At 45.8% G+C, this 20,768-nt stretch overlaps 1 protein-coding gene across 1 annotated transcript in view; it reads right to left on the reverse strand.

The window, feature by feature from the left end:
- CDH23 (cadherin related 23) overlaps window positions 1-20,768 on the reverse strand; it is a 407,397-nt gene that overhangs the window by 294,485 nt on the left and 92,144 nt on the right. The window lies entirely within an intron of this gene.

Genomic DNA, 20,768 nt, shown 5'->3' on the forward strand with positions numbered 1-20,768 from the left:
CCAAACCAGTAGTGCTTGCTTTTGGATGCAGGCAGAATCATAGCTGGGTACTGGCTGGGGGGGTCCAGTCTCTCACGAACTAGCCCTGCATCCCATTCTTGAGCAGTGTACTCCAACCTGGGGCCATGAACTCTATCCTGTGGCCTTGTACCCCATCCTGGGGTAACGTCGTCTGCCCTGGAGTATTACACCCTATACTGGGGCCATCTACCCCATCCTGGCCCATGGACCCCAACCCCCGGGTTGTGGACCCATCCTTGAGGCCGGGTACCCCATCCTAGGCAGTATATCTCACCCTGGGTGCCATGTACCCCATCCTGCAGCCCAGGGGCCCTGGTTGGGGCGGGGATCCACTCAGTAGGCTACAAATGCCCCCGAGACGCACAGGGCTGGTGACACATCTCCGTGGTGGCCTCAGTCCCTCAGCAGTAGGCCCCGTCCATCTTCCAGGCAAGGGGTGGACAATCACAGCTTTCCCGGCAGCCCTGCTGGGCCCACGCTGATCGCTGAGATGACTGCTATTACTATTATTGTTGTTATTTGCGCCGAGGGGGGAGGGCTGGGACTGGCGTGTCATGCTCTCCTGGAGAGCTGTGAGTTTTGCCCGCTAGAGGAGGGGTGGGCCAGAAGCTCAGGCAGGGCAGTGGCAGCTGCGAGCCCTCTTATTTACTCTGGATGGGAGAAGATGAAAGCTGTCCATTCCCCAAACACAGAGCAGGAACCACAGAACGGATGAAGGGCCAGAGAGCACGCTGCGCTTCCCCCTGGCAGCGGCAGCATCTTCTTCCTAGAGCAAGCCTCCGATTGTGCCCACCCCGCTCAGACACCTCCGTGGTACCCACAGATTTCAACCCAACTCCTTCCTGAGATGGCCGATGCCCCCCAACCTGTGCTCGACTCCCTGGTGGGTCACAGTCCCACTGCGTCCCTGGGCTCAGCCCGCCGGGCGGCCGCCAGCCCTCAAACACACCAGGGTTCCACGTGCTCCCACGCGTGGACTCCTGTTGCTCGTCAGCCTGGAAGGCGGCTCTGCCTCCCACCACCCCTCAATCCCCGTCATCTGTAAATGCATGCTGCTAGTGCCACTCTGGTCACAAAGTTCTCTCCCCTCGGCGCTCCCTGAGCCACTGCTCATACCTCTGTGCAGCACAGAGAGGGCATCACCCCCTGAAGATGGAGGCTGAAGTCTTGGGACATGCTTTCAAATCACCCCACCGCTCCAGGAGGGACTGTCACTTTTCTCGGGGGCCCAGGAGCTAGCCAGGTCCTTCTGTTGCCCGAGCAGACACTACTAATCAATCACAGCTCCCATTTCTGTGAGTCTATATTCAACTTCAGAATCCTTCGCAACACTAGGTTATACGCGGCCACTACCAGCCAATCTTAAACCGAAAAGGACTTCACATCAGCCTTGACCTACTGTCCCTTCCCATCCAGGGGCCAAGGATCTTGCAGTCCACTCCTACTGGGCTCAGGGCAGTTGGAAGGGAGAGAATCAGGCTTGGAGCCTACGGGCAAACTCAGAAACACGGGCTAGTTGTGGCTAAAGTGAGAACCACGCAGACAAAGCCCCATATCGTGCAGAGGGAGAAGCAGGGGTCCTGGCTGGGAGACAGCTGCTTGGGACATGGGGATTGGGGAGTGCATTGGGAGTGGCTGAGTCAGCTGCACTGGTCTTGGTCTCTGCCAGAGCCAGGAGTGCCCGCCCTCCCCACTCTCCCCTGGGATGAGCCCCCCCAGAGCCGGGGCTGGCCTTGGAGCCTGCAATATCATTTGTCTCAGGTTCACCCTCCCCATTCTCCCGCCTTCCGTCAGGCTCCTTCCTCCTAATCCCCCCCAGGAGCTTGAACTTGGTGTGACCTCAGAGGAGCTGATTTTTGTTTGGGTTTTGTTGTTGTTGTCCTAGGTGGCTTTACCCACCTGGGGGAAGCCAGAGTGAGTTCTGACATGGACCCCTCCCCCGAGAGTCAGGTGGCTCCGAGCCTGCCTGCGCTGACCCAGGTCCTCACCCTCATCCGATAACCCTTGCTCTGGATAAAGGGCATTGTCTCTGTCTCCAGAACCCAGGAGCCATCTTCATGTCCTCTCTCTCCTGCAGCTTGCTCCACTCAGAGTAGACGGCATGAACTGTCTGGGGGGAAGGGAAGCTAGCATTCATTAAGCACCCACTGTTTGCCTGGCACTCTGCTCAGTGGTTTTCATTATTCTCACTGTCATCTATTTCTCATCATGATCCCCCAAGAGGGGTTAGCATCCCCACTCTATGGACGAGAAGAGTGAGGCTCAGAGGGGTAAAGTGACCCACCCAAGGTCACACAGCTAGGAGATGGCAGAGTGAGGTTTTGAACTCAAGTCTGTCTGACTCAGACTTAGTGTTCCCTCCACCACCCTCATGGTTTCTTTTATCACAAAGCCTGTTATCCAAGCCCTAATCTGAGCAGCTGAACACTGCCCTCTCCACACCCCACAGAGACTGACCCCTACGGAGGCCCCCAAACCCCCTCCATGTTTTAGGATGCCCTGGACCCCGGGGGTTACTCGGCTGGGCTGAAGGTGAGTATCCTTGAGGCAGGGACCACGGGGACTCCCTCCCACCACTCTGGCTTTCCATTGCCCACTATCACATGCCAGCAAGATGACGATTCCCTCCTGAGAGTCAGAGTCGGGTGGCTCACCTGGGCACACAGGTGTCTGATGGCCAAGGGGACAAGCTAATTCAGCAGAGAAGAAGGAGGCATTAAACAGAGCAGGATGATATAAACCAGAGGTTTTGATGGCAGGGAAGAGGAGGAGCCCTGTGTTATTGTTATCTTAAAGTAATAGAGCCCAAGAGGATAGATCGGACATTAAAGATTTGAAGAACCCGGTCCAGAGTCTCAGAAACTCAGAGCTGTTCCACTTCTGGCACAACAGACACATAAAATCATCATTGCCAAGGGCTGCCAGGCCCAGCAACAGACACTGACGTGCTCTCAGCCCCTATAACCTAATGAGTCACAGAGAGGTTACATTACTTGCCTGAAGTCACACGCCTAGCACATGACCGAACTGGGATTGTTCAGTGACTCCTCTGATCCCCACGATGCCATTACAGTCCTTCCTTCATTCATTCAACAAACACTGCCTGAGGCCCTGCTCTAGGCACTGGCGATACAACCATGAACCAAACAGACAGAAGTCTGTGCCCTCCTGGAGCCACCATCCCATTATGCCACACGCTTTCCGTGGTGGTTCCCAGGCACACGGGGGAAGTACGAGCTTGAGTTCAGGGTCTCATCACCGTCCAGACAGACGGATGAAGAACTGCAGTCTTGCCCTTTGCCTTGCTTCACGGGCTGTGGCCCCAGGTTGAGCACTCGGCAGGAGGACATGGGACACAGGACCAAAGGGCACAGAAGATACTTCGAGAGGAAGACAGTCTCAGTGACATCCCTTTATAGTAAGACAGCAGGAAGCGGTCAGGCCTAGAACTAACAGGGCTGGCGCTCAGCCACAACTTCCTGTGTGGTCCTGTGTGACCGTGGCGGGGGGGTCCCCTCCCTCTCCACCTCCCTTTCCCCGCGGACACCACGAAGGGGCTGACATCAATGGCCAAAGCACAGAGGTCCTTGGGGAGAATCAACTCCAAGCCTGGCAAGTGGGCCTCGGTTCATGTGCTGGGCCAGTCCCCAAGTCGTGGTTCCACAGAAGGATCTTGAGGCTGCATGGGTTCAGCAGGACAAAGCACTGTGATCCATTAGACACCTGCTGTGAGCAGGGGATGGGGCGGTGGCGGGGGGGGGGGGCTGTACACATGCCACGTTCACACTCTTGATGAGGCCAGCAAACTCCTTTACATAGGAGAAAGCAGGGCTGAGCAGCTCCGTGACGAGTCCACAGCCGCCCAGCTAGCAGCTACAGGCAGCAGGGCTGAGACTTGATCAGTCTAGGGCTCCCGGTACTCCTTCCGCCTCCCAACATTCAAGTCCCATCCGGTTCAAATGCCTCCAAGACTATGGTCCCATTTGCCACACCACGTACTTTCCCGGGAGACATTGGGGGAAGCAGCCTGACCTGTGGGGCCTGACAGCCAGGATCCGGGCTGGCCTCTTTTCTACCCAGGAATAGCAGCCTGAACAAGAAAGAGCCATGAATCAAGAGGCTCCAGAATGCTCGGTTTGACTTTCCTGAGTCCTTGCTGCCGCTCCCAGGCCCAGGGGGGCTGAAGTCCTGTCACAGGGGCCTGGAGTGCCAAGCGGTAGTTACCAGATTTAATAACAGTGATAATAGTGGGGTGGGTACATTTTTTCCCTTCTCCTGAAACTTTTCAATTCATTGAACTGTTCAATTAACTTTACAAAAGGAAATGTGGAAAAATGTCGGCAAATTGAACTTGACATTATCATTAAAATAAACAGAGCACTGCAGGCCTTTCTTTAAAGGCTCACTCACAAAGAGATTATCCAAACACTTGCAGGCACGTGCTGACTCCTTCCTGCTCACGGGGACCCTGGCCCTCCCCTCCTGCCCAAGCTTGTGCCCTGGTCAACATTCACATTCCCCCAGCTCCGAAGGAGGTCCTGCTAACATTACCTGTCATCGCTGCCAACAAACTCCCCCCGCCCCCCCGCACTGTGAAGGTGAAGGAGGGGGTCGGACTCTGCTAACCAGCTGCCATCCCCAGCGAGTCCCTTTCCTCTGAGGCTAACGATAGAGTATTTTAGTCCACTGGGTGTCGGGCCTGGCTGCACATCAGATTCCAGGTCCTAGTCATCTAAAATTCTTTTCAAAGGGAATTTGGACCTAAAAGCCTGACTTCAGAATCCCAATCCCTCCTGTGCCCCCATCCCTTAGCCAGAGCCTAAGGGCAGGGGCTGCTTCTTTTCACCTCTCAACAGCAGAAAAGGATACTACTACTAAGAACCTAATAAAGGTGTCACCAGGAAGCAGGTGAGAAAGACACCCTTCCCCTCACCCCTGCTCTCCCTCCCACCCCCCGCTGTGCAGGGGGCCAGAAAAGTCCCTCCAGAAATCACTTCCTCTTTGAGGAGACTCATAATTACCCACAATGATCACAGCACCATTCATTTTGCCCTAAAATTAATACATCACGTTGAGAATGATATCGTACTAATTTATCATAAGATTTATGAAACTTGCACTTTTTCTAATGAGATTTATGCAAATGCCGCTCTTGACAGTGTTTGTGTTTTAAAGAGTTTTGACAGGGAAGTGGGGGTCCAGCCCAGCTGGCAGAGGCCCTGCCCCCTACTCCGGGGCCAGAGGGGAGGGGCTCCATAGTGGTTCCTGCCCTTGAAGGGCCCCAGGTGAGCAAGCCCCTTGGCCTTTCCCCTGGGCTAATCCCTCAGTTCCCTCTCTCCCCAGTGACACCTTTATTCATCTGGAGCCAGCCCTCCCAGCGGGCGTACCTGCTGCCTCAGGTCGGGAGGCCATTACAGGGGGTGGGGCTGTTCTCTAGGTGAGCAAAGATCTCTCTCGCTCATCAGAGGCCTTCCAGGCCCTCGGTGCCTGAGAACAATCACACTGACAGCATCCCGCTAGCCAGGGCATGAGACAAGAGAGGCACACAGAAAGCAAGGTATAAGATGGCACTCACTCTCCGGGCTGACCCCATACTTGTATAAGTCTCAGAGTGTCCCCTAAAATGTTGTGCCCTGGGTGCCTCACCTGCCACACCCTAGTCCCCGCCTTGCCACTAGCTACCATTTATTGAGCACTTATTGTATGACAGGTACTCTGTTAAGCACTTCACACACACAATCTCCTTTGATATTTACCATGCACCTGTGAGAAAGGTATTTCCCACACTCAAAGGAGGAGACTGAGTCTCAGAGGAGTTTAGCAATTTGCCCAAGATCACATAGCTAGGAAGAGGTGGGGTCAGAATTCAAATCCAGGCCCATCTGACCCTGAAGACAATGTTTTTCTTCAGTACTGATCCCAAACAAGTCACAGGGGACTTCCCTCCTCTGGGGGTTTAGTAATACCAAATATCCAAGAGTCATATTCTACATATTCCTTTAACCAGAACATAGATGAAAATCAGGAGACTTGCCCCAAAGGTCTTTGAGCAGCTAAAAGTCGTAGCACAAAATCCATACGCTAAATTTCAAGCCCATAATGAGAGAGAAGATAAGGTCAGGTCCTCACTCTGAGCCTGTTTACTCTCACTTTACATACAATTATAATTAGATTGGTCCTTTGTTTTTCCAATTCATAGAAAGGTCAATGAAAAGCAATAAACAATAACTTCCACTGTTCACAAAAGGGAAAGATCAAAGCTCTCTGAAAAGTGACCACTTAAAATAATCTGAGTCCCTCCGCTAGCTCCTGTCAATGACAATATATCATCAGAGAGTGCTATCCGTCCTAATGTGTTCAATCATGTGTCAAGAAAGTGCTAAATGCTGAGTCATTCCTATGTAAAAATGCAGGTCCATAAGTAATAGATCTTATGAATATTCCATGCAAGTCATTCTAATTTAAAAAAGATTTTATGCTTAAAGGAATGCTCCCTAAAGTGTATTTCACGAACCATTCATTCTCTAAGATGCTAATGGGTACTCCATGAAAATGCACTCCTTGGTCAAAGAGGTCTAGGGAACACTGCCTTAGAGAAATGTAAACAGGGTTCCTTCCTGCAGGACCTCTAGAGCTTTTCTTACATTAACACGCATGCTGAAACTCTACAGGTGGTAGCTAGAGCTTTCCCCAGATTTATCTGGCCAAGAAACCCTTTCTTTCAAGAACATCTCAAAGGATATAAGTGGTTCAGGAAATAATAATTGAGGAAACATTGGGCCAGGAATTTTTCTGGCTAGCTTTACTTGAGATACATCTTTTTTGGTGGGGTGGGGGGGGGTGGGTGGATGGGTTGTTGGGTGGGTGAATGGATGGGTGGATGGATGGGTGGATGGATGGATGGATGGATGGGTGGATGGGTGGATGGGTGGATGGGTGGATGGGTGGATGGGTGGATGGATGGATGGGTGGATGGGTGGATGGATGGAAGGAATGTTGGGTGGCTGGGTGGACGGATGGATAGGTGGGTAGACAGATGGGTGGGTAGATGGGTGGGTGGATGGGTGGGTGGGTAGAGGATGGATAAATGGATGGATGGATAGATGGAAGGAATGATGGTTGGGTGGACGGATGAGCAAATGAACAAAGAGTAAAAGAACAAATAAATGAATCAGCTGTTTTCATTCAAGGAGCATATGAAAATCTCTGTCATGGTGGGGGAACACATGACTACAAAGTCTGGGACCTCTCCTCCAGATGAATCAGCCCATTTCCCCACCAGGTTGTAAGTCACTGCTTCATGAGGTAGGAACTTGGGCCTCTAAGGAGGACATCAGCTGAGCAGCTTTTCACAGAAGCCAAATCCTAAGCACCTGACACACTGAACTAGTAATCATAATAACTCTAAACATGTGTATGGTGCTCAACATTTAGGAAGTGCTTTCCTAGCCATTCATTCCAGGTCCTCTGCCACCACACCCTCTGGCAGTGGGCTGGCCAGTGGCTACACACTCTTAATGATGAAGGAACTACAGTTCAGCACAGTTGAGTGAAGAATCCAGGGTCATCCAGGGTGGGCTCCTGGAACTGGAGTCAGAGGCCCAGGTCCCACTCCTGGCCCCATCTGTGTAACCTAAGCAAGTCTTGCCACCTCACTGACCTCATTGCTGCCTCAGAAGCTTATGGCAAGAGTGAAGCCAGAACACATGAGAGGAAACACTTCATAAATCCCAGACATCCCCAAAAGGCTTCAATCCCCCACCCCCACCCCCACCCAGCAGATCCCAACCAAAGCACTTCACACACTCTGTCCTCATTAGTTGCCAATCTTCTGGTCTGAATCTACCACCTGACTCTGAGCTCCCTGAGGGCAAAGACTATGGCTCCTGCTGCCTGCTGTGTCCCCAAAGCCTCGCACAGTGCCTGGCACAGGACAGGCCTTTGGTCAGTGTCTACTGAACAAATGAGTGAGTGAGTGAGTGAGTGAGTGAAGGAATGGATATATAAATCAATGAACGATGAATTACTGTGTAAACACAATGTGATTTGATTCTAGAATTTGCAGGAGTGTGGGTTTTGTAACGCTAAAAGGATTCCATCCCCAGTCTCTACTGGGCACATTCCAAGGAGTACCTGCTGTCCTTGTTTTGAGGGGCAGACGGCTTTCCCAGTGGGCAACCTGCCTGGTGCCTGTCTAACTGGGAAGGATGTTCTTTAATTAGGTCTGTTTAGTTTTTAATTAGGCAGAGGGCAAACTTATGGAGTCCTTGGAGGTCCTCTTTCCATTGGAATGAGGATTCTTCCTCCTAGTCCTCTGCGAACAGAGGTGGAAGCGCTCAGGCCCCACATCATTGAAATGGTGTACATGAGTGGTTGGGAGGTGGGAAGTAGTAAGTGGAGAGTTGGGGTGGGTTGCAGAGGGGTTCCCTTGCCTTTTAGAAGGAACTGCCCAGGGATTGGCTACCTACATACCATGTCACACCATGGTTTACAGTATACCAATTCTCTGGATGGGGGTGTAATTCACTTTGGAAACTTGTGGGCAAGACTCTGGCCTCTTTCTTTTCTCTTTCTCTGAGTCTTCCCTCTTAAATTGTTCTGGGAAATCTGCATCAAGAGGCCTAGAAAGGGAGGTAGAGGACATGTGCTTCATTCCCTCTAGGTCCTACATTTCACTACAGACTGTCAGGGGTCAGGTGAGCAGTTCCTAGAAGACCATTTCCCCCCAGAGCAGGTCAGAGAGCATGGCAGGATGCCAATGAAAATATCCTACCTCCCACCGGGCAAAAACAGGAGCCACTGGCTGCCTTCCCATCCCCACCTAACCAAGGCTGACGTGGCACTGTGGGGAGCTGCGCACAGTGAGCCAAAGAGCCCCTGAGTGTGGCTTTCTGGGGGCATGGTGGCCAGGACTTGCCCATGCTCCAGTGGAGAAGGGGGTCCTTTGGCTCCAGTGGGAATCACAGAGTATCAGAGCTGGATGGGGCCGCAGACGTCATGAAGTGCCCTCAGGTTGCTTACAAGGACACAGAGGCCCAGGATGGGTGGGGCTGGTCAAAGTGCCACACACAGTGACAAGTCAGAACTAAAATCCTGCTCTCTTCTGTCACAAGTCAGTGCTTTTCTACCTCATCTCTTCCAAAATGTATCTCCCCCACCCATCAACTTTCCTGTACACCTTCCTCCCACAGATTGCACTGATTGTATCAAGACAATCTCAGAAAACAAAATGTAATGTTTCTGGCTACATCACAATAGAAGGACATAGACTGTGACCCTAGTTTAGGTTGTAAAAGAAAACCCAACTCCTCCCACAGCAACGCAGTCAAATCAACCACCACCACTATGGTTCAGTCAAAGCACTTACCTGGTAATTGGGTGCTGAGGCTGATGTCAAGCTTGGAGGATTGGACTTCAACTATGTGCCCCAAACTGTGCAAGTCTGTTTATTTGACTGGGGACCTCAGGTGACTGGTGTTTCCTAGGGGTGTGCCATGGACAGGATGCTGGTGAGTTAGTGGTGTTGGATGGAAGGTAGCAGAAATCTAAAGGTGCCCAAGTGATGGCCTCACCCCTCCAAAATGGCTCCTGCTGGGGAAGGGTGGGGGAGGCTCACCAACCAGCACACTCACAACAGTCACAGCCAGGCCTCACAGACAGCTGCCCTGGAGGTCAGCCCTGCCTACCAGTGTGCCTGCAGCAGTCCTGGCCCAGCCATAAGAGGAGGGCACTCATAGCCCACACATGGGGAACAACTCCTGAGCACTTGGTTCTGGTGACCACAGGACACCTTCTAAGTAAGGCCACTCCTTCAAGACCAGGAGAAATAACTGATCTGCCTAATATATAGAAACAGACAAAGAAAGTGAGGTAAAACGAGGAGACAGAGGAATTTAAGTCCCAAACAAAAGAATAAGATAAAATCTCAGAAAAAGAACTAAACAAAACAAGATAAACAATCTACTGGATAAGAGTTCAAAGCAAAGGTCATAAAGATGCTCACTGAACTTAGAAGAATGGATAAACACAGTGAGAAGTTCAACAAAGAGATAGAACCTACAAGAAAGAACTAATCATGGCTGAAGAATACAATAATTAAAATGAAAAATATACTAGTGGGAATCAATGGCAGTCTAGAGAATGAAGAAGAATGAATCAGTGATCCAGAAGACAGAATAGTGGAAATCATCCAAGCTGAAGAGCAAAAGGAAAAAAAAAATTTTTTTTTTTTTTTAATTCAGGTAGGTTAAGGGACCTCTGACACAACATCAAGTGTACTAACAATTGCATTATAAGATCCTAAAAGAGGAAGAGAGAAAGAAAGCAGCAGAAAACTTATTTGAAAAGATAGTAGCTAAAATGCTTCCCTAACCTGGAGAAGGGAAACATCCAGGTCCAGGAAGCACAGAGAGCCCCAAGTAAGATGAGCCCAAAAAGGTCCACACCAAGACATAGTAATTAAAATGTCAAAAATTAAAGATAAAAAGAAAGAATCTTAAAAACAGCAAGAGAAAAACAAATAGTTCTGTATAGAGGAACACCCATAAGACTATCAGCTGATTTTACAGCAGAAACTTTGCAGGCCAGAAGAGAGTGGCATGATATACACAAAATGCAGAAAGGAAAAAACTTACAACCAAGAATACCCTACCCAGTTTTGAAGCTGAAGGTTACCAAATTCAAAACTGAAGGAGAGATAAAAAGTTTCTCAGACAAAAGGTAAAGGAATTCATCACCATTAAATTGGCCTTACAAAAAATGCTAAAAGACTTCTTTAAGCAGAAAAGGTCATAACCAGAAGTAAGAAAATTATGAAAGAAAAAGAATCTCACTGGTAAAAGCAGACATAAAGTAAAGGTAATGGATCAACCACTTATTAAGCTAGTATGAAGGTTAAAGAAAAGATAGAATCAATTATATTTACAATAATTAGCTAAGGTATACACAAAATAAAAAGATGTAAAATATGACATTGAAAACATGAGACACGGGGAGTAAAAATGTAGTGCTTTTACACTGTCTTCCAAGTCAAGCAATCATCAACTTAAAATAGTGCTATGTATAGGGTGTTATACATGAACCTCATGGTAACCACATACCAAAACCTATAATAAATAAATACACACAAAAAAGAAAAAGGAATCCAAACATACACTAAAGAAAGTCATCAAATCACAAGGGAAGAGAGCAAGGAAGAAGAGAAAACAAAGAAGAACTACAAAACAATTAACAAAATGGCAATAAGTATGCAATTGTCAGTAAATACTTTAAATGTAAATGGACTAAATGCTCCAATCAAAAGACAGAGGGTGACTGAATATAAAACAAGACCCATCTATATGCTGTCTATAAGAGACTTACTTCAGACTTAAAAACACAATACAGACTGAAAATGAAGGGATGGAAAATGAAAAACCTTCCATGCAAATGGAAATGGAAAGAAAGCTGAGGTAGCAATACTTATATCATACAAAATGAGCTTTAAAACAAAGATAATAACAAGAGACAAAGAAGGGCATCATGTAATGATAAAGGAATCAATCCAACAAAAGGATATAACAATTTTAAACATCTATGCAATGCACCCAACATGGGAACACCTTAACATATAAAGCAAATATTAACAGATACAGAAGAAAAAATCAAAAGCAATACATTAATAGTAGGGGACTTCAACACCCCACTTAAATCAATGGATAGATCATCCAGAAAGAAAATCAATAAGCAAAGAGTGGCCTTACACATTAGGCCAGATAGGCTTAATAGACGTATGAAGAACATTCCATCCTCAAACAGCAGAATACACATTCTTTTCAAGAGCACATGAAACACTCTCTAGGATAGATCATATATTAGGCCACAAAACAAGTCTTAATAAACTTAAGAAGAGGGATGCCTGGGTGGCTTAGTTGGTTAAGTGTTTGCCGTCAGCTCAGGTCATGATCTTGGGGTCCTGGGATTGAGCCCACATCAGGCTCCTTGTTCAGCAGGGGAGTCTGCTTCTCCCTCTCCCTCTGCCCTTCCTCCCTGCTCATGCTCTCTCTCTCACTTGCACTCTGTCTCTTTCTCTCAAATAAATAAATATTTTTAAAAAGTAAACTTAAGAAGACTGAAATCACATTAAGTATCTTTTCTGACCACAATGCTATGAAATCAGAAATCAATTACAAGAAAAAACACTGGAAAAAAACCACAAACGCATAAAGACTAAACAACATGCTACTAAACAATCAATGCTTTAACAAAGAAATTGAAGAGGGATTTAAAAAATACTAACACAAATGAAAATGGAAACATCACAAAATCTATGGTATGCAACAAAAGCAGCTCTAAGACAGAAGTTCATAGTGGTACAGGCCTACCTCAAGACACAAAATAAATCTCAAACAATCTAACCTTACACATAAAGGAACTACAAAAAAGAGAACAAAGTCCAAAGTTAGTAGAAGGAAGAAAATAATAAAGATCAGAGCAAAAATAAAACAAAGACTAAAAAAAAAAAAACCAATGAAACGAAGAGCTGGTTCTTTGAAAAGATAAACAAAATTGATAAACTGTTAGCCAGACTCATCAAGAAAAAAAAACCTCAAATAAATAAAATCAGAAATAAAAGAGGAGAAATTAACTGACACCACAGAAATACAAAAGCAGTAAAAAAGACTACTATGAAAAATTATATGCCAAGAAACTGGACAATCTAGAAGAAATGGATACATTCCTAGAAACATACAATTATCCATGACTAAATCAGGAAAAAGAGAAAATCTGGATAGACTGATTACAACTAACAAAATTGAATCAGGTATTAAAAAATCTCCCAACAAATGTCCAGGACTAGATAGCTTTACAAGTGAATTCTATCAACCATTTAAAGAAGAACTCATACTTACCCTTCTCAAACATTTCAAAAAATTGGAAAGAACACTTCAAAATTCATTCTATAAGACCAGCATCACCCTGATAGCAAAATGAGATAAAGACACTACAAAAAATAAATTACAGACCAATATCCCTGGTGAACAAAGTTGCAAAAATCCTCAACAAAATATTAGCAAAGCAAATTCAACAATATATCAAAAAAATTATTCACTGTGATCGAGTGGGATTTATCCCAGGGATGCAAGGATGGTTCAATATTTGCAAATCAATCAATGTGATACACCACATTAACAAAAGAAAGGATAAAAATCATATGATCATCTTAACAGATTCACAAAGAGCATCTGAAAAAATTCAACATCCATTCATGATAAAAACTCACAAAAAAAAGTGGCTATAGAGGGAACATACTTGAACATCATAAAGATGCACATATATAACAAATCCAAGCTAAGTTCATACTGAATGGTGAAAAGCTGAAATCTTTTCCTCTAAGATCAGGAGCAACACATGTCCACTCTCATTATTTTTTCCAACATAGTACTAGAAGTCCTAGCCACAGCAATCAGACAAGAAGAAAGAAATAAAAGGCATCCAAATTTGGAAGGAAGAAGTAAAACTGTCACTATTTGCAGATGACATGATACTATATATAGAAAACCCTAAAGTATCCACCAAAAACTATTCAAATTGATAAATGAATTTAGTAAAGTTGCCGAATAAAGATCAATATACAGAAATCCATTGCATTTCTATACACTACCAGAAAGAGAGACTAAGACAACAATCCCATTTACAATTGCATCAAAAACAAGAAAATACCTAGGAATAAACTTAACCAAGGAGGTGAAAGACCTGTACACTGAAAACTATAAGGCACTGATGAAAAAATCAAAGATAACACAAATAAATGGAAAGATATACAATGCTCATATATTAGAAGAATCAATGCTATTAAAATTTCCACACTACCCAAAGCAATCTACAGATTCAGTATAATCCCTACCAAAATACCAGTAGTATTTTTCACAGAACTAGAACAAAGAATCCTAAAATTTATCTGGAACCACAAGAGACCCCAAACTGCTAAAGCAATCTTGAGAAAGAAGAACAAAGCTGGAGGTATCAGATGTCAAGCTATACTACAAAACTATAGTAATCAAAACAGTACGGTACTGGCACAAAAAAGAGACACATAGATCAATAGAACAGAATAGACAGCCCAGAAATAAACCCATGCATATAAGGTCAATTAATTTATGACAAAGGAGGCAAGACTATACAGTGGAGAAAAGACAGTCTCTTTAATAGTGTTGGAACACCAGGACAGCTATATACAAAACAATGAAACTGGACCACTTTCTTACACCATATACTAAACATAAGCAGTAAAGCCTTGGACTTTAGTCTTAGCAGTATGTTTTTGGATCTGTCTCCTCAGGCCAGGGCAACAAAAGCAAAAATAAACAAATGGGAGTACATCGAAGGAAACCATTGATAAGTTGAAAAGGTAACCTACTGAATATATACATATATTTATATCAATTTGCAAATGATATATATGATAATGGGCTAATATCCAAAATACATAAAGAACTCATACAGCTCAGCATCAAAAAAATCCAGTTAAAAAATAGGCAGAGGATCTGAACATTTTTCCAAAGACTTACAGATGGCCAACACACACGAAAAGATGTTCAATATCACTAATCATCAGGGAAATGCAAATCAAAACCACAATGAGATATCATCTCATACCTGTCAGAATAGCTAGTATCAAAAAGACCCTTTACACTGTTGGTCAGAATGCAAATTGGTGCATCTACTAGGAGAATAGTATGGAGGTTCCTCAAAAAATGAAAAATAGAAATACCATATGACCCAATAATTCCACTCCCGGATATTTATCCAAAGCAAACAAAAACACCAATTCAAAAAGATACATGTACCCCTATATTCACTGAAGCATTATTTACAATAAGCAACATATGAAAGTAACATAAGGGTCCACTGACAGAGGAATGGATAAAGAAGATGTAGTGTGTGTATCTATACACACACACACACACACACACACACACACACACACAATAGACTATTATCACTCAGCCATTAAAAACAAATGAAATCTTGCCATTTACAATAACACGGAAGGAACTACAGCCTATTATGCTGAGTTAAATAAATCAGATAAAGACAAATACAATATAAGTCACTTATATGTGATACCTAAAAACCAAAACAAATAAGCAAACAAAATAGAAACAGACTCGTAAGTACAGAGAACAAACTGGTTCTTGCCAAAGGAAGGGGGTGAAATAAGTGAAGGGAATTAAGAGGTACAAACTTTCAGTTATAAAATAAATTAAGTTATGGGGATGTAAAGTACAGTATAAGGAATATAGTCAACAATATTTTAATAACTGTACAGTGACAGATGGTAACTCGACTTATCTTGGTGAACATTTCATCCCGTATATAATTGTTGAATCACTATACTGTACACCTTACATAAAATATAATATTTTATGTCAATGGAAGGGAGGGAGGGAGGGAGGGAGGGAGGGTGGGAGGAAGGAAGGAAGGAAGGAAGGAAGGAAGGAAGGAAGGAAGGAAGATAGATAGATAGATAGATAGATAGATAGATAGATAGATAGATAGATAGGTAGGAACCCAGTGAGCCATGGCCAGGCCACAGAACAGGATTGCATGATTCCACAGTAATGGCCTCTCAGAGGCCCAGCCTAGAGCAGAAAGTCTTGGCTCCTAAGAGGCTCCTACACCCAGTCAAGGGGCTAGGCTCCTCTCTAAAGCCTCCATTTCCCTCCACCTTGTAGCCTCACAATGACAAAGATGAAGGGCAAAGAAACAATTCCAGCATGGTCACTGTCCAGGGGACACTTTAATAAGTGAAATAAGTGAATGTGTGGGGCTGCCAGAAAGAGAATTATAGAGGCGTTCCCTAATCTCACCACATGGCCAGCCTGGAGGGAACCCTCTGGAAAGACCTCCATCAACCACTTTCAACCCAGCCGTGATCACATGGCTGGAGGGGCTGGCGCTTAATCAATGCATTTGGCACTCCTGGCCACTTGGACTTCCTCGTGGTGCCAAAAGTCTTGGTTGATGGAGGTTGGTCAAGGATACAGCATCTCAGTTATACAAGATGAGTAAGTTTTGGAGAGTAAATGTACAGCATGATAACTAGAGTTAGCAATACTGTACTGTATTCCTGAAATTTGCTAAAAGGCTAGATCTTAAGTGTTCTCATCACGCACGCACACATGCACACACACACACAAAACAGCACCTATATGAGGTGATGGATTGGTTAATTAGCTTGATTGTGGTGATCATATCAACGTGTGTGTATATATATATATATCAGAACATCCAGTTGTATGCCTTAAATACATATAATTTTTTAAAAAATTTTATTTATTTATTTGACAGAGAGAGAGAGAGTGACAGCAGGAACACAAGCAGGGGGAGTGGGAGAGGGAGAAGCAGGCTTCCCGCTGAGCAGGGAGCCCCATGCGGGGCTCGATCCCAGGACCCTGGGACCATGACCTGAGCCGAAGGCAGATGCTTAACAACTGAGCCACGCAGGCGCCCCAATACATATAATTTTTATTTGTCAATTATACCTCAATAGAGATGGGGAAAAAGGTCTTGATTGCTGGGGTGGGGCCAAGGCCAGTTATGGCCACTCTTAACACGGCAATTCATAGAGCTGTGAAGCTAGATTTCCCTGGGTGTGAATGCTGGATCAGCACTTTCACTAGCTGGGTGACCTGGGGCACGTTACTTTGCCTCTGTGTATCTCAGTTTCCTCCTCTGTACAATGGGAATAATGACAGTATGTATCTCATAAGCTTGCACACACACACAAAAGTCATAACGTAAATAACAAGAAAAAAACCCTAACCTCAAATAGAGCCATAGTTTAAGTGGTCTTGGTTTTCTGATTCTGGCCATATGGTACAGGTGCCTGGATCAAGCTGAAGTTGAAAACAACTACAAATACAGATAAAGTATTTACAACTTATTAAATGGATAAAAAAGTTGATAAGGAAGTGAAGACTACTCAGGCCAAATACTAAGTAAAGGAAGATACCCAGAGAGGCTGGCTCATGCCTGCGAGTCATTTACTGAACCAGGCAAACCAGACTTTTCATTATTACTGCTCCCAGGGCTCAGAGAAGAGGAACGGCCCAGGGCCCATTGTGTCCCAATCAGAAAATCATCCCCACCAAAGCAGGGACCCTAAGAACCACACCTTTAGCATAAGGATGAACCAGAAATAAATCTGTACCTCCACATGAACCAAGAGTCTTTTAAAAAGCATGTGGTGCTGAATAGACAAAGGAATACAGCCCTCAAGGATTCATAACCACAAGATGGGCCACGTATACATTTGCAGCCTAAGTTCACATCACCTGGGTGTTGAAAAATCCTTAAGCAAAAAAAAAAAAAAAAAAAAATTTTAATTTAGAGTGGGCCCAGACAAGTAGTGAGGTAAGTGCTTCATAAAAACACACACACAGGGGCGCCTGGATGGCTCAGTCGGTTAAGCATCTGCCTTCGGCTCGGGTCATGATCCCAGGGTCCTGGGGTCAAGCTCCGCATCAGGCTCCCTGCTCAGTGGGAAGCCTGCTTCTCCCTCTCCCACTCCCCTTGCTTGTGTTCCCTCTCCTGCTGTGTCTCTCTCTGTCAAATAAATGAATAAAATCTTAAAAACACACACACACAAATCCTCTCATCTTCTCTGGAGTAACCCACCCAAAGGTCTCAGGTCTCAAAGACTCCCTCCCCTCCCCTGCCAACCAAACAAGGAGCTCACAGTCAAAATAGACACATGCACTAAACACCATGACTGAAAACCTGGAGGAAAAACAGACAGCACAATCAGACCCTCCAACACTCCAGATATTGGAATTGTTGGGCACAGAATAGAAAATATGTTCACTATGCTTTAAGAACCAAAAGAGAGGCTTGCCAGTATCAATAAGGAACGAGGAAATTTAAAGAAGAGATGAAATAGAGCACCTAGAAATCCAATTATGATCATTACAATTTCAAATGCACTGGTTTTAATGAAGATTAGAGATAGCTGCAAAGAATTGGTGAATTAAAGATAAAATGGAAGAACTGATCTGGAATGCAGCACAGAGAGGCAGAGATAGAAAATGTAACTGAGATGCTATCAAGCAGGGAGGCTAAAAGAAAAAGACTCCAGAAGGAAAGAACACACAAAAACAATATTTGAAGAAATAGTGTTCCAGGATCAAAGACCACATTGGTAGATTGAAGAAGCCCAAGGAAATCCAAGCAGGATAAATAAAAATTCACACCAGACAGGTCACAGCAAAACTGCAAGACAACAAAGAAAAACAGAATACCTTGAAAGCAACCAGAGAAGAAAAAACAGACTCCCCTCAAGGAAGCAACATTTTAAACCGGGAACGAATTTCTCATGACAATGGAGGCCCAAGTCAATAGACTGATGCCTTCCATGTGCCGAGGAAAAAACAACTGCCAACCTAGAATTCTCTGTGAAGCAAAAACATCTTCCAAGAACATGAAGGAAACAAAGACACATTTAGGTGTTTAATAATTTGTCTCTTCAGGAATCGATGATGTCACAGCCTAAGGTCACTAGGGGTCAGGGAGAAGTTCGGGCTGCTCTAAATGGGGCAGCTTTCCTCCATGACAGCTGGTTCTCGCCAGATCCAATCAACAAACACTGGAAATCTAGGTTTTGATACAAAATCTCCTGGTGTTTAAGGGTTGGCAACCAATCCGGTGTTTAAGGAAACCGTGAGTGGCCCGAATAAAGCAAGTCCACAAACCAAACACAGCAAGCATATGACTGGTGCATCAGTTATAGGGGAGGCCAAGGAACAACCAAATGACAGGGTCAGGGATGTCTCGGTAGCCAGGGCAGTGCTAGGAAAAGGCGCTGCAGACAAATCCAGCAGCCCCAGGGGGGCCCCAGGACTGGAGGGCAGCCCTCATTCCTGGGGAAAAAGGTTCCCATCTTTTTCTCTGAACGCTCTTGCCACAGTCACAGAGTCCTATCCTCAGGAGAAGGTGCCAGGCTGAAGCTCCTCTGTCTGGGAGGCCCTTCACTTCCTAGTAAATGTCTTCTTCACAAGTGTGAGTGCAGATGTCTCTGGGGTGGGTGGGGGAGAGTGGCGAGCCTTCCCCAGCCCACCCCAGAGCTGCCTGGGTTTGCTGCCATGGGGACATTCACTTCATTGTGTGGAATAACGCATCTGTGCTCCATCGCCCCACTCCCTTGGAGCTTGACCCAGGCTCTACTGAAGAGCGTGGGGTAGGCACCAGGGGACAGTTGCTGAGATTCTTAGAAAGGTATGGACGGTGGCTGGGTGCATGACCCAGGGAATGCAGAGTCCTACCCATTATGCATGCAACTACTCTCCACCCCACGCACAGGGTGAATATATTATACAAAAGGCCTCCAGGCTGGTTGCATAAGTGATCATAAAGAGCATTAATAAGCAAAAAATGGAAAGAGAGCAGTTTGTTTTTATGCATGGCATGGGGAAAGGAGAGAGGTAAAGGAGAAGAGCAGCCTGCCCGAGGATGTAAGACTTGATATCCTCAAGTCTTGAAGGTGTGTTGGACACGGGGTTAGTATGGTGGGCGAGATGGCCTTCACCAGGTTTCTGATCTGGGGGTGGAGACAGCTCTCAATAAATAATGACACCCTGATTTATTTAATTAAAGCGGTGTTAGGGCCTTACTGAGAAACGTGAGCGACTAAGCCCTGCCCTACCCAATGACTTAATCATTCTTTTCCTTCTTTCTGTTTTTAATAACTATTTATTTTACTTTTACTAAATCATTTATATCATTCAAAATTCAAAAAGCTTCCACCCACACAGTTCTCACCTTGCACACTTATGTTACTTTCCAAAGATAGGTTTATGTTATTCATAGGGGGACAAATCTGTGTGCACAATACATATACATATATTTATATATGCTTTATTTCTCTCATTTTTTTAAATACAGGTAGTGGTCTCCTGTCCTGCACTTTGCTGTATCTCTGACAGATTTTAGAGCCGAAGGAAATGACATGTGAACTTGGATTTGGAGGGTAAGCTGCAGTTCTATAGGGTAAAAGGAGCAAGGGGACTGCTCTAGGCAGAGGGAACCACGTGTTCTAGACACACCCTGGGCAGGTCTAGAGGGAGGGGGGCAGCCTCTGCCAACAGGGGGGAGGGCACTGAGCACAGGCCTTGCCCAAGGTTATGCCCCCTCCCAGGATGGCCTGCGCCCCACGAGTGACTGAGGGTGGGCGCAAAGGCCTGACCCCTGCCTCAGTCTGGACCATCCCCGCCCCAAGAGGCCCCGCGCCCCCTCCACTGAGGATCAGCTGAGTCATTGCTGGGACTACAGCATGGCCCTACTTCTCCCTCTGCCCAAGCCTGCTCTCCTCCCTCCTGCACCCCCCAATCAACCCCCTGCATGCAAATCTCCATCTCAGAGTCGGCTTCTAGGGAACCTGGCCTCAGACAACGAGCGATGGTCCGAGAGCAGGAGAGTTGGAGTTTGCCGTGCCAGGTTCAAGTGCAGCCTCCCCCTTTACTGACTGTAAGTGAGGCTCTGTCCTGAGCCACAGGGGTTATCTATAAAATGAAGACTCTGATGCTTGTCCCGCTCTGTGGAGGCTTGGTGTGAGATGATGTGTGGGGCTACCTAGGGAGCCACTTTGCCTGTGGTAGAGCCCTAGCCCTTATCCATCATTCCTCTCCTCCTATCCTCTGCTCTAGGCTGGCCCACGCTACAAAAGCACCCTGCTCCTCTCCCCTCCTCCCATCCCATCCTTTCCAGCTAGA

Source organism: Callorhinus ursinus, unplaced genomic scaffold (genome assembly GCF_003265705.2).
Source record: "Callorhinus ursinus isolate GAN/ISIS: 27379988/994484 unplaced genomic scaffold, GSC_fseal_2.0 scaffold31, whole genome shotgun sequence".
Lineage (NCBI taxonomy): Eukaryota > Metazoa > Chordata > Mammalia > Carnivora > Otariidae > Callorhinus > Callorhinus ursinus.